The sequence below is a fragment of the Mirounga leonina genome, unplaced genomic scaffold, assembly GCF_011800145.1.
Source record: "Mirounga leonina isolate KUSES-001 unplaced genomic scaffold, KU_Mleo_1.0 Mir_101799, whole genome shotgun sequence".
Taxonomy (NCBI): Eukaryota; Metazoa; Chordata; class Mammalia; order Carnivora; family Phocidae; genus Mirounga; species Mirounga leonina.
In genome coordinates, this window is record NW_023270210.1 from 3,598,984 (window position 1) to 3,612,981 (window position 13,998).

Below are 13,998 nucleotides of genomic sequence, written 5' to 3' on the forward strand. Positions count from 1 at the left end.
AAACCCAGTGCTCATCACATCCTGTGCCCTCTTTAATGCCCATCACCCAGTTACCCCATCCCCCCCACGCACCTCCCCTTCAGCAACCCTCAGATTGTTTCCCAGAGTTAAGGGTTTCTTGTGGTTTGTCTCCCTCTCTGATTTCTTCCCATTCAGGAATTTACTTTAGACGCTTGAACTGGAAAAATAAGGTAATTTATCTTTTCAAACATATATGAATTTAAGCTCTAGGCAAATGATGGCCCCAAAACAGGCTTCTAAACCTACCAGGGAATGTAAAGCAATTATTTACTGTCAGCTCCTGGCAGCCACTGTGTAAGTCATGGAAGACACAGTTTGATGAGGGAGGCTGTCAGGTACATAGGTAATGTACTAAGTATTATAACAGACTTGGGGCCAGGGGTTATCAAAAACCCACTGGAGAGACCAAATTTCCCTGAGTCAGGCTTTCCCAAGGAAGTAGGATTTTGCAAGACGTGAAACAGGAACAGAAGACAGAGGAGAGGGCTTTGACAGAAATATCAGTCAGTTATGAATTCATACCTCTTCTCTTTTTCTCTATCAGCCTCATCCATTATTCAGTGATGTAACAAAGAATTCTGAAATCAAAGTGGAACAACATTTTACTAAGAAATCAGTCTATGATGAATCACAATAAAGCAATAAGACTAATCAGAATTCTCAATTGCATAGCACCTTTCCCTTAAGGAATGCCTACTTCTTTTAAAGACAGAATTTCATTAAGTACCAATAACCCTCTCATACGTTATGTAGATGTTGAAGACTTGCTTTGTTGTCTGATCCCCAATAAATTTAGTCACAATAGCATTACAAATGAATATATTTGAAAAAGTTACAAAAACATTCTGTGAAGTTACACAACTTAATCCAAAAGTATCTGTACGTTTAACTCCATACCCTTAAAATTCCTTTAACATCCACTAACTTGAAGAACACTTGAAACAAAGACAGATGTGGGTTAAAAGTTTCATATGTATACATAATACCACACCACAATAGACAAAATCTGCATTTATTGCTGCTATCACAGAAATCCTGGGCATATAAAAAATGGCCCTAAAATCACCAAAGTCCTCTGCTTTGAACTGTATAATTAGACTCACACATTACCTCAGGGTCAAAGCCTCAAGGTAGAAGTCAATGACGTTCAAAAACATGTCTGTTAAATAAGAAGCAGCAGTTAAAACATAACACACATCCTTTAAAAGCTCTCAAGAAAGTAAGGGAGAGCTTAGGGGTACAACACTGAGAAGATGCTGAAAACCAAAGCTGGTTAGTACCCCAACCAGTGCTGTTGTGAGGAGCAGGAAACATAGCTATGCAACAAAGGACCTCGGGTATTAAGGCCCTCTTTGGTGACAGAGAATCCAAGCAAAGCATTGAAACTAAAACCCACCACCTCCTCCCTACATATAGGCAAGACTCCTAGAGGCTATGGTTTCATTTAAAAAGCCCTCCTGACACAAAGGAAGAAAACAAGGAAGTTTGGCTATCTCAGCATACTCTTTGGGTAGGAAAAAAAGGGCGCTATTAGACTGAATAAGGTTCTAAGGGATGCAAAGACAAACCCATTCTGGAGACATACTCTCTAAAGACAAGTTCCACAGAATTTCCACAGGTAAGGTAATGCTGAAGATGGGCTCACCATGCAGAATTAGAAAGTATGTAAGGAAACATCCACCATATAGGAAACACACACACCAGCACCCAGTATGAGACCTCCAAGACCTTGAAATAATTAAAAGATCTAAAAGCCATTATAAAATAATTGTGTTTAAAAATATGAAAAACAAAATAGATGGAACTGAAAATATGAGAAAAACCAGGTAGACATGAAAAATAACAAAAGTGAAATTCTATAAATAAAAACATATTCAATGGAATTAATTTCAAAAGGATGGATTAAGCATGTATTAAGAAAAACCAGGGGCACCTGGGTGGCTCAGTCGTTAAGCATCTGCCTTCGGCTCAGGTCATGATCCCAGGATTCTGGGATCGAGCCCCGCATCAGGCTCCCTGCTCAGCGGGAAGCCTGCCTCTCCCTCTCCCACTCCCCCTACTTGTGTTCCCTCTCTGGCTGTGTCTCTCTCTGTCAAATAAATAAATAAATAAATAAATAAATAAATAAATAAATAAAAAAGAAAAACCAGATGAGGGGCACCTGGTGGCTCAGTCAGTTGAGGGTAGGACTCTTGCTTTTGGCTCAGGTCCTGATCTGAGGGGTCATGAGGTCAGGCTCCATGCTCAGCGGGGAGTCTGATTCTCTCTCTCTCCCTCTGACCCTCCCCACCCTCTCTCTCTCTCTCTCTAAAATAAATAAATAGGGGTGCCTGGGTGGCTCAGTCAGTTAAGCATCTGCCTTTGGCTTGGGTCATAATTCCAGGACCCTGGGATCCAGCCCTGCGTCATGCTCCCTGCTCAGTGGGGAGTCTGGTTCTCCCTCTCCCTCTGCCTGCCACTCCCCCAGCTTGTGTGCTTGCTCTCTCTCTCTCTCAAATAAATAAATAAAATCTTTTAAAAAATAAAATAAAATAAATTTTAAAAAGCAGATGAGAAAATTAGTAAATAGAATACAAATATGAAGAAATTTACCATATTGCCTTTACAGAGAGATAGTAAAGTGGGAAATAAGAAACAAGAGATTATGAAACATGCATAACAGAATGGGAAAGCCTAATATAGTTCCACTAGGAGTTCCAGATGAAGAGAATAGCAAGAATTAGAGAAAGGCAGTAAAGAAATAATGGCTAAAATTTTCCCAGAATGGAAAATGTGACCCAATCTGGATAAATTAAAATAAAACCACATTTGAAACATCATAGTGGAATTTCAGAGCATGAAACACAAATAGGTCATTCTAGGCCATAAAACAGATCAACAACTACCAAAGAACCATATGCTCCAGTCCTAATGCCATTTATTTAGAAATCAAGAACAAAAAGATAACATAAAACCCTGTAGATCTGAATATTTAAAACAATAGCAACAACAAAAACAAAATTTCTTAGATAACTCTGGAAATCAGAAAATATTTAGAACTGAAGGATTGTAAAATACTGCATATTAAAACCTATAAAATTCAGCTAAGGCAACACCAAGGAATTTAGACCCTTAAATGCTCATGAGAAAAAAATGAAAATAAATGAGCTAAGCAGTCAACAAAACAAATTGTAAAAATAAGAGAAAAGCTGGGGCGCCTGGGTGGCTCAGTCGTTGGGCGTCTGCCTTCAGCTCGGGTCATGATCTCAGGGTCCTGGGATGGAGCCCTGCATCGGGCTCCCTGCTAGGCAGGAAGCTTGCTTCTCCCTCTTCCACTCCCCCTGCTTGTGTTCCCTCTCTCGCTGTCTCTTTGTCCAATGAGTAAATAAAATCTTTAAAAAATTAAATAAGAGTAAAGCCAGATAAAGGAGATGCAAGGAAATAATAATGATAGGATGAGAAAACAACACTGATAAAAAAAATACAATAGAACAGGTCAAAAATATCTGTTTCTTAAAAAAACACAATAAAATAAAATATTGTTATGCCAGATAGATCAAGAAATAAAGGAGAAGACATATTCTGGAATGGAAAGTGCATACATATGAATTTGAGATGGTAAAAAGTAGTATGATCAGCTCTCTATGACTATAAATTTGAAAACAGAGATGAAATGATGTATTTCCTAGAAAAATATATTTTCACCTATTAAACCTCTTTAATAATACAAAGAAAATTGGAAGAAATCATATAAATGTAAAGAAATTAATGCAATAATTAAGAATCTATCCACAGAAAAGCAACCTAACCTAATCTAAACAAAACAGTCCCAAGGCATTCACAGACTGATACTTCCAAACATTTAAATAATAGGTGTATCATATTTCATGCAAATTATTCCAGAAAACAGAGAAGTCTCTCACCCAACTCATTTTATAATCCTAGTATATTCTTTATACCAAACCAGATAAAGGAAGCATCAAAAGGAAAAATTTTATAAGCCAATTTTATTTATGATCCAGATGCAAAATCCTAAGTAAAATTATCAAACCCAAACCAAGAGAGTATTTAAAAATTTAGGCTAATTCTAGAAATACTAAGATAATTTCACATTAGAAAAAACATAATTCAATATATCAGACAAAAAGAAAAAAGAATGTGATCATCTCAGTAGGTACAGAAAATGCATTTGATATCATTCAAAACATATGTATAGTTGTTTAAAAATATATATTTTTTTGTTTAAAAATATTTTTAACAGACTAGGTAGAGACAGGAGCCTCCTTAACCTGATAAAGGGAAACCACCAAAAGCATACAAAGATCATACTCAAAGGTAGAGCATTAAAGGAATTTTTTAGATTCAGGAAAAAAATAAGACTGGCTGTTAAAACATTTAATACATTTTAATAGTGCTAAAAGTACTAACCAATGCATTAAGATAAGAAAAAGAAATAAAATCAATAACTCTTGGAAAGGAAAAATAAAAGTCCTCATTCATGAACACTATGATTATCTACATAGAAAATCCAAGAGATTCTGCAATTTACTAAAATAATAAAATACTTCAGCAAGATTTCTATATACCAGATTAATATATAAAAGTTAATTTTGTTCCTTTATACCAGCAATTAGAAAATTTTTTTTGAAGATACAATCAAAACAGAAATTTATAGGGACTACTGCTTATGGCCATGGAATAGCCTCCTGCCATGAACAACTAAGAGACTGGACAAATTAGAGGAAATACCTATTTGGAAACATTGGACAGCAGGCAGCACATGCCTGTGATCCCTGAGATAAGAGCAAAAATGAGACGAACCCTACAATAATCGCAGCTTTCTACCTAAAGGTACTTTCAGACCATGGTTTGTGAAGCAGAATCCCAAGCAGAGTACAGTGGTCTCACTGAGATTAGGAGACAGAAATAAGAGTTCACGAAAGCCAAGGTGGCTGGAATTTGTGGAGCAGAATACCAGAAAGAAAAAAGCAAAACAAACAAACTCCGGAAATCTGAATACAGCGTCCCTTGAACCTTTGGCTGAATATTTAACTTGTGCCTGTGCAAAGTGGTACTCTGCAAGACCAATCAAGGAACAACTACCAGGGAAAGAACAAACCCAGTAAATTCAAAACATTTTAAACAATCATAGCTTATGCATGGCTGGAAGACAGATCTGAGTTTCATCCAGCAGAGTGGAGAAAAAAGACTGAGAAAATGCACAGAGCCTCACTGTGGGATAAAATCAGGCAATCTAAAATATATGTAACTGGATTCCCAGAAAGGGGAGGCAAAATAATTTGAATAATGGCCATTTTTTCCATACTGGATGAAAAATATAAACTCATATTCAAGAAGCTCAATGAATCCAAGAAAATAAACACGATGGAAAACTCACTAAGGCATATAATAAACAAACTGCTGAAAACCAATTATAAAAAGAAAATCTTAAAAGCAAACAAATAAACACATTTAATACAAGAGAAAAAAAAATGACCTCTGTCTGACTTCTTATCAAACAACCCAAGCCAAAAGAAACTGAAACATCTTTAAAGTGCTGGGGGAAGGGTTTGGAATCAAGCTAGAATTCTATATCCAACAAAAATACACCCTTCAAAGAAGTTGAGGGTAAGGACACCTTTAGATGAACAAAACCTGAAAGAAGTCAAGGCCAGTACATTAGCACTACCGGAAATATTAAAGGAAGTACTTCAGGTAAAAGGAAAATGATATCAAATGGAAACTCAGATTTACATAAAGACATGAAAAGCACTGGCAATAATATATACATAGATAAATATAAAATAATTTTTTTCATCTTTATGTCCAAGAGAATCGAAATAAAAACAAAGGACTGTAGGGTTTATAATATGTGTAGAAGTCAAACCTATGATAATAACAATGCAAACGACAGGAGGGTGGACAGTAACAATGTACTGTTGTCAGGTTCTTACATTATACATAAAGTGGCACAATAGGAGTTCACAGCACACAGTAATAAGTTAAAGATGTACACTATAAACTGCCTAGGGCAACAAATAAAACACACATGTGATATAAATTATAAATCAAAAAAGATAAAATGGCATACTAATTAAATACTCATTTAATTCAAAAGAAAGAAGAAAAAGAAGACAAAGATAACAAAGATCAAATGGGACAAACAGAAAACATGTAGTAAGATGGTAGACTTAAATTTAACCATACTAATAATTATATTAACTGTCAACGGACACAAATATAAAGTCTGGAACTGCTAAAATTGGATAGAAAAGTAAGGCCCAGGGGCGCCTGTGTGGCTCAGTTGGTTAAGCATCTGTCTTCAGGCCAGGTCGTGATCCCAGGGTTCTGGGATGGAGTCCCGCATGGGGCTCCCTGCTCAGCGGGGAGCCTGCTTCTCCCTCTCCCTCTGCCCCTACCTCCCTGTGCTCACACTCTCTCTCTCAAACAAATAAATAAAATCTTTCAAAAAAAAAATAAAAAATAGGGATGTCTGGGTGGCTCAGTCGGTTAAGCATCTGCCTTCAGCTCAGGTCGTGATCCCAGGGTTCTGGGATGTAGCCCGCATCGGGCTCCCTGTTCGTGGGAAGCTTGCTTCTCCTTCTCCTCCCCTTTCATGCTCTCTCTCGCTATCTCTCTCTCTCAAATAAGTAAATAAAATCTTTAAAAAAAGAAAAAGAAAAGTAAGGCCAAACTACCCTTGAACGATGTGAGGGGTTAGAGCACTGACACCCCCCACATAGTTGAAAATGCACATTTAACTTTTGACTCCTCTAAAACTTAACTACTAATAGCCTACTGTTGAGTGGAAGCCTTACTGATAACATAAACAGTCGATTAACACAGATTTTGGATGTTATATGTATTATGTACTGCATTCTTACAATAAAGTAAGCTGGAGAAAAGAAAATGTTATTATTAAGAAAATCATAAGGAAGAGAACATACATTTACAGTACTGTCTTGTATTTATTTAAAAATCCACATATAAGTGGACCTGTGCAGTTCAAACTTGTGTTGTTCAAAGGTCAACTATTCAAGTGTCTACAAGATACCTTAATTATAAAGACACAGCTAGGTTACAAGTTAAAGAATAGAAACATATATACTATGTAATCCTAATGACAAAAAGGTTGAATGGCTAATTAGTATCAGACAAAGAAGACTTCAGGTAAAGCAAAGTACTAAGGAAAAAGAGGGATGTTTCACAATGATAGAGGAATCAAGAAAACATAACAATCCTAAATAGGTATACACTTAATTACAAAGCTTCAAAATGGAGTAAGAACTGAAAGAAGAAACAAACAAACCCACAGCTTCATTTGGTGAGTTCAACACTTCTCTCCCAGTAATCAATGGAGCAAGTAAACAGAAAATAAGTAAGGGTATTGAAGACTTACTACACTGCCAACAGACTTGGCCTATGTGTTTATGGAACACGATGCCTAGCAACTATAGAACAGACGTTTTACATTCTATGTGCAATTGTTTTAAAGATTCAAAATATGCTGGACCATAAAACCAGTTTCAGTAAATTTAAAGCATTAAAATCATGCAGATTATGTTGTCTTATCAAAATAGAATTAAATTAGAAATCAATAATAAATGAACTTCCAAATATCTGGAAAACCCCTGAACACTTGGAAATTAAATAACATACTTCTAAATAATTTGTGGGTCAAACAAGAAACCTTTGAAAAAGGTTTAAACAAAGGAAATTAGACAAATATAACTGAATGATTATGAAAATTATGTTTTAATTTACAAACTTCAATCATCAGATTGTAATTTATTAAAATTGCACTATACATACTTTTGGTCTTATATATTTCCAAAAAAGTTATATCTCTGTAATTACACAAATCACTTTTTCATGTTTTTAAATAAATTTATAGGTTTCTTCATATAGAAAAGAAACTGGTGGTTGCCAGAGAGGAGAGGGTGGGGGGATGGGCAAAGTAGGTGAAGGGGATGAAGAGGTACAAACTTCCAGTTACAAAATAAAGAAGTCAGGGAGATGAAAAGTACAGCATACGGAATGTAGTCAATAATACTGTAATAGCCTTGTATGGTGACAGATGGGGACTACACTTATCATTGTGAGCATTTCATAATGTATATAAATGTCAAATCACTATGTTGTGCACCTGAAATGAATATAACATTGTATATCAACTATACTTCAATAATGAAAATATTTTTGAAAACTATTAGCCTACTTAAAAAAAAGAAACTATACAGTGCTCAGTAGTTAATCTAACAAAAGTGTGCTAAAACATTACACAGAAAGTAATGTCTTTATTAAAGCAGACAAAAGAAGATCTAAATAAATGGAAAGATATGTCATATCCCTGGACAAGAAGTCCTGATATCATAAATCTATCAGATCTCCCCAATTAATCTACTAATTAATGTAGTTCTGGTCAAAACCCGGTAGATTTGTTTCGATTTACTTTTCTATATAACTTCAGAAGTTAATTACAAAATTCCTATGGAGAGCAATGAGTTGGAAAAATCCACGATAATCCTGAAGAACAACAACAGTGTAAAAGGATGTGTCCTAATAGACACTGAGGCTTATTATAAAGCTATAGTTATGTCAATTCATTAAATTCCTAATCTTGAAACATTTTGCAGGGGCCACATCTGGGGCCTGTGTGACACACAGAAAACATGTGCCATCATCTCCCAGTAGCAACAGATCAGGACTAAATGACACTAAAGGCTTAATCCTGAATTAGAATCAAAGTGAACACATCCTGAGAACTATTTCAGGACTCCGGTAGGCTCATAGTTATTGTACCGTGCAGCTGTGGAGGGGAGAAAAAAGGCTGAGGGGCAAGAGAGTAGCAAGATCATGACTTTCTTTGGACACAAACCTAGAGGAGTAGAAATGTCAGAATGAAGACGACATACAGTCTTGTAATTCAAGGAATTTACTTACATATCTCAGGGCTGATGATGACCTTTCCAACAAATTCTCCACAATTTCAGACTCATCCACCTTTGCTTGTTCTGCTTGAGGATTTTATAAAGTTGAATTTTAATGAAGCTCCACATAAAATGTCTACACTTGTTGCATTCTTCAATTTAAAATAGAGTAATATTAGCCCACCACTAGGAGTCGAGCTCCCTTTATCCTTCCTCCTGAGATTATATTTCTTATTTCATGGAAAGTCTCCGCATTTGCGACATTACCCAGTGGATTTTTCATGTGTTTTTTAATCAGTGCAGAGGCCACTGAAAAGCATGTTTGTGAAGAATCTGCATTATGAAAAAATACTTGTTATCATATAGGAGAAAAAGAAGGTCATAAAATTGTATATGTTATATTAGCCTAATCATGTTAAACATGATACACACACGAACAAATAAAATCCTGTGTAGAAAACAGGACTAGGGAAAGAAAACTTTCAGAAGTGTCTCTGGCTGATGGAACAATATGTGATTAAACATATTTTTATTTTTATTTAAGTTATTTTATTTTATTGTTTTCCAGGGTTTTTTGCATTTCTTAAGTTCGTTATTGTGTGTAACATTCGAAATTAAGAAACACCTCTCAAAAACAACATGGAAGCCAGTGTTGAACAGTGAAGAGTTTGGGCTTTGAATCATTTGGACCTGGGTTCAAATCCCAACTCTATCCCTTTAGAGTTGTGTGGTCTTTGTGAGTTCCTTAATCTTTATGAGTCTCAATTACCTGAACTGTAAAGTCTGAGTTATAATACCTACATACCAGACATAGTAGCCACCCAATACATCATAGCTTTAATTAGAGAGATTAATATTAGCAGCAGTATACAATCTAAAGGACTGTGAGTAAGATGCACTCTTCTCAGGGAGGGAATTGAGGGCAAACAACTGGTGATACAGAGGTTTCTTGATGCCACTGTGACAAGAATGAGAGAGCCCTGAGATCAGTCACCATGCAGTGGACAGGCTGGATAAATCTAACATGGCATGAGTTAAGTGGCGTCTCGGGCCAGAGACAAGAGCCGGGCTGTTATGCCACCTAATATATGTCCTCGTCATGATCGTGTGGTGGAAGAGCATGACTCTAGAGTGGTACTAAGCAGCACAGAGGCAAGATCTTCTCCAGAGCAACAAACAGCCCACATGTAGGAATGGACGAGGGAGATGATTAGATTGATCTTTGCTTGGAGTTTTCCTGAGCACCAAGGAAGACAAGAGGCACTAAGCATATTGGCCAGAAAAGGTACCTGAAAGTTGTACCTTAATGTAAAGACTGACTAAGAAGCTGGAGGCAGGGATAGGAAAGGTTCACCAAGAAAAAGTACAGCAGTCAAGGGGCTGAAATAAATCTGAAAAGAGCAAAAAGCAGAGCTGCTAAAAGTGCCACGGAAAGAACAACAGACGAATCACGGATTCTAGCATAACTGGGGAGAATTCAGTTGAAAATGTCACCAGTAGTTCCTGGTGATAACCAAATGCAGTCATGAAAAATATCTTTCATAAAAAGAAAGATATAGCAAGAAAGAGAGCACATCTTCACTGTGCCACATCTGAAGAGGCTGAAGTTAACTAGTTAGTGCTCTGTAACCAAGGAACAACTGCCCTCTCTCCCAGGCAGTCACTGGGGGGCTCAATGAGCCAGTCAGCAGATTTAGTCCTAGCTCAGCGGCTGCCCTAACTGGGCTCCACTGATCAGTTTGCCCACCGCCCCACCCCCAACCAATCTGTCAGTCAGCCTGGCCCGACTGACACAGAAAGGAAACCCTTGCAGCCTTCACAGACCCATAATGGCCAGAAAGTGTTTGGCTCATGTAAACATCATTTAAAATGTTTATATGGAATTCTAAAGAAAACCAGATTGGGTCTGAAGAAAAGCAGAATGTAACAGTGAATCCATCTTTGGCTATTACTCTGGTTACAATATTTGTTTATTTAAAAATAAAAACCTCAAAGTATTTAAAATGCCATTGTGGAGGATAATCATGCCATATATTTGTAGTTATAAAATTTGCTGCGCATTATCAAGGACCAACTCTTCCTTTATGCACAGAGAGAGAGAGAGAGAAACGTACACACACTTTTTTTTTTATAAACAATTGCTCACATAAAGGAAAGTGGTCTTTCAAATCTCAGTGTGACTCTGGGGGGATTTTTTTTTTAAGTTTATGGGGGAAATGCATGATGGCATGCTTCATCAATTTGAATGAAGTCATCATCTCTTACTCATATACGGTTTATTAAAGATATTCAAACAGTGAGAAAGAATGAAATGTTTACAATTCTCATGTAGACAGTAATGATGTTAAATGTGTATGGCATCCAAATCATGGAATTTTCCAGTTTATTTTCAATCAAAACTGTCTTCAAAAATTACATCTCGTAAGACTCTATTTCATCAGATACTCATCTTAAGGGAATATGATTTTCCAATGGATAAAATTAAGAATGAAAATTAACCTAGACTGGATTAGGTAACATGTGTGCCCCGTACAATGCTGCATAAACCAGGAAATGGCGAGTGCCAAAGTCATGCCCCAAAAGAGATCCAGAAACAGGATCAGGCTTTCTGATTCCTTTGCATTATCCCCAGAGGATGGCTTTTCTTTTCTCAAACCTGAGTTTTTTCAGCAAGCTCTCACTGCACAGGCATGGGCCTTGGTCTGGGTGAGGTGGTGGGGAAGACAGGCACTGAAGAAAATGAGCCTATCTACATAAGAGCACACATACCTCCACAAGTAAAATGTCCACTCTTTCCTAGACCAAAGCTGATGTTCATTTTGTGCACCTTCTGTGGTCCCTTCTGAGGACAGGGTCAGGTGATTTGTGTCCAGTGTTGTACTCCCCGCATCCCAAACTGTTCCTGGCAGAAAACCTATGCTGAATAAATGTTTGGTGGATGAATCAGTTAAAAAAACAATGAGTCCTACCTGGAAAAATGCTGATGAACAGCCAAAGGTTGCTGAACATCTCTCATCCTGCTAATTCTGTTCTGTTCCTAAAAGACAAACAGGAGAGAAAGAAAGAAAGAAAGGAAAGAAAGAAAGAAAAAGAAAGAAAGAAGAAAGAAAGAAAGAAAGAAAGAAAGAAAGAAAGAAAGAAAGAAAGAAAGAAAGAAAGAAAGAAAGAAAGAAAGAAAGAAAGAAAAGAAAAGGGAAGGGAGGGAAGGAAGGAAAAAAGAAAAGGAGAGAGAGGGAGGGAGGGAAGGAGGGAGGGAGGGAGGAAGGAAGGAAGGAAGGAAAGAAGGAAGGAAGGAAGAAGGAAAGAAGGAAGGAAGGGAGGAAGGAAGGAAGGAAGGAAGGAAGGCAGGCAGGCAAACCCAGATCGATAGAGAAACAAAGTCGGATCTACAAGTACATCTCTTACTGGTTTTGCACTTTGGGGAATTCTGTATGGCATGTTCTCTTCATCTGAGGCAATACTAAGAGGCAAAAGGTTTCTTACATCCTTCAACATTCTAGCAGGATATTTCCAGTTTCTATATGGTGCAGTGAAGACTGAACATGTCCCTGAAAGAAAGCAGCAATTCATTAAATTCCTGATCTTAGTCATATTCCAACTAAATCTCTGGATCGTCTATAAAACATTTCCATGGTCCTGCCAGTTCTGAAATTTCAGCAGTTCATTCAGTCCCTGTGCTCACTACATCCTGGCAACTGCCTAGCATGTGAACCCGGGCAAGTCACCTGACCTTTCTGGGCCCCAGTTTCCTCACCTAGAAAATGGGAATAATAATAGCACCCCCTTACTGGGCTGTTGTGAAGATTCACTGAAATAACGGATAGCAAAACGTGCTAAGAAACAGAAAGTAAGACGGTGGTTTCCAGGGGCTGGGGGGCGGAGAAACAGAGCAATATTGTTTAACGGTGCCGAGTTTCAGTTTGGGATGATGAGAAGGTTGTGGGGACGGAGAGCGGCTATGGCTGCACAGCAGCAGAAGGCACTAAATGCCCCTCAGTCGCATGCTTAACACATAGTTAAAATGGTAAATTTTATGTTATGTGTATTTTACTACCACAATAAAAAAGGCAAGACAAAACCAAAACTAAAGTGCCAGGCCTGCTCAGCATGCAACACAGTGTGATTGAAATCAAGAATGCTTAGGAAGGTAGGCTGGAGCCAGAAGCAAAGAGCTTTGAATCTCAGACGGAGGCAAAGTGTGAATTTGATCTACCCTAGTGTCACATGGGAGCACTTGGAGGTGCTATGACTCGAACTGATATTTTGTAAAGATATAATGGATATTGATATTTTATAAAGATCACCCTGGGGGTGGGTTAGATGATTACAAAGAAGTTGAGGCTGAAAGAAGGGATGCCAATTAGACTTCTGCTATTTAAAGTGTGGCCCCCAGGGGCACCTGGGTGGCTCAGTCATTAAGCGGGGTCCTGGGATCGAGCCCCACATCGGACTCCCTGCTCAGCAGAGAGCCTGCTTCTCTCTCCCCCTCTGCTACTCCTCTTGCTTGTACTCTTCCTCTCTCTCTCTCTCTGTCAAATAAGTGAATAAAATCTTTTAAAAAAGAAAGAAAAAAGAAAGAAGAAAGAAAGAAAGAAAGAAAGAAAGAAAGGAAGGAAGGAAGGAAGGAAGGAAGGAAGGAAGGAAGGAAGGAAGGAAGGAAGGAAGAAAGGAAGGAAGGAAGGAAGGAAGGAAGAAAATGTGGCTCCCAGCCCAGCAGGGTTGGTCTTGCCTGAAAGCAAATCCTCAGGCTGTTGCAGATCTGCTGAATCAGAATCCTCGTGCTACAAGACCTCTGGTCAGCCTATGCGCACTAACCTTTGGGAAGCATGGGGTTAGAAGACCCAAGGAGCTCAGCCTGGAGAGCACAGATGGAGCCATAATCGCTAACAATTATGGAACTTAGTACATACATGCTAGGTTCTGTGTATTTCAAAACCCGCCATTTAAACCTCGCAACAGCCCCGTGTGACAGGTGCTATTACTCCCATTTCTCACATGGAATACTACTACCCAGTCATAAAAAGGAGGGAAATCCTGCCATTTGCAACAACATAGATGGAACTTGAGG

At 37.9% G+C, this 13,998-nt stretch overlaps 1 long non-coding RNA gene across 1 annotated transcript in view; it reads right to left on the bottom strand.

Annotated features, from left to right (window-relative positions):
• Positions 1-542: 542 nt before the first annotated feature.
• LOC118014156 overlaps positions 543-13,998 on the bottom strand; it is a 40,859-nt gene continuing 27,403 nt past the window's right edge. The window contains exons 2-3 of the long non-coding RNA XR_004680218.1: positions 8,944-9,014; positions 543-599 (exon numbers count right to left, since the gene is read on the bottom strand). This is a non-coding gene — a long non-coding RNA (uncharacterized LOC118014156). The remainder of the gene's footprint in view (positions 600-8,943; positions 9,015-13,998) is intronic.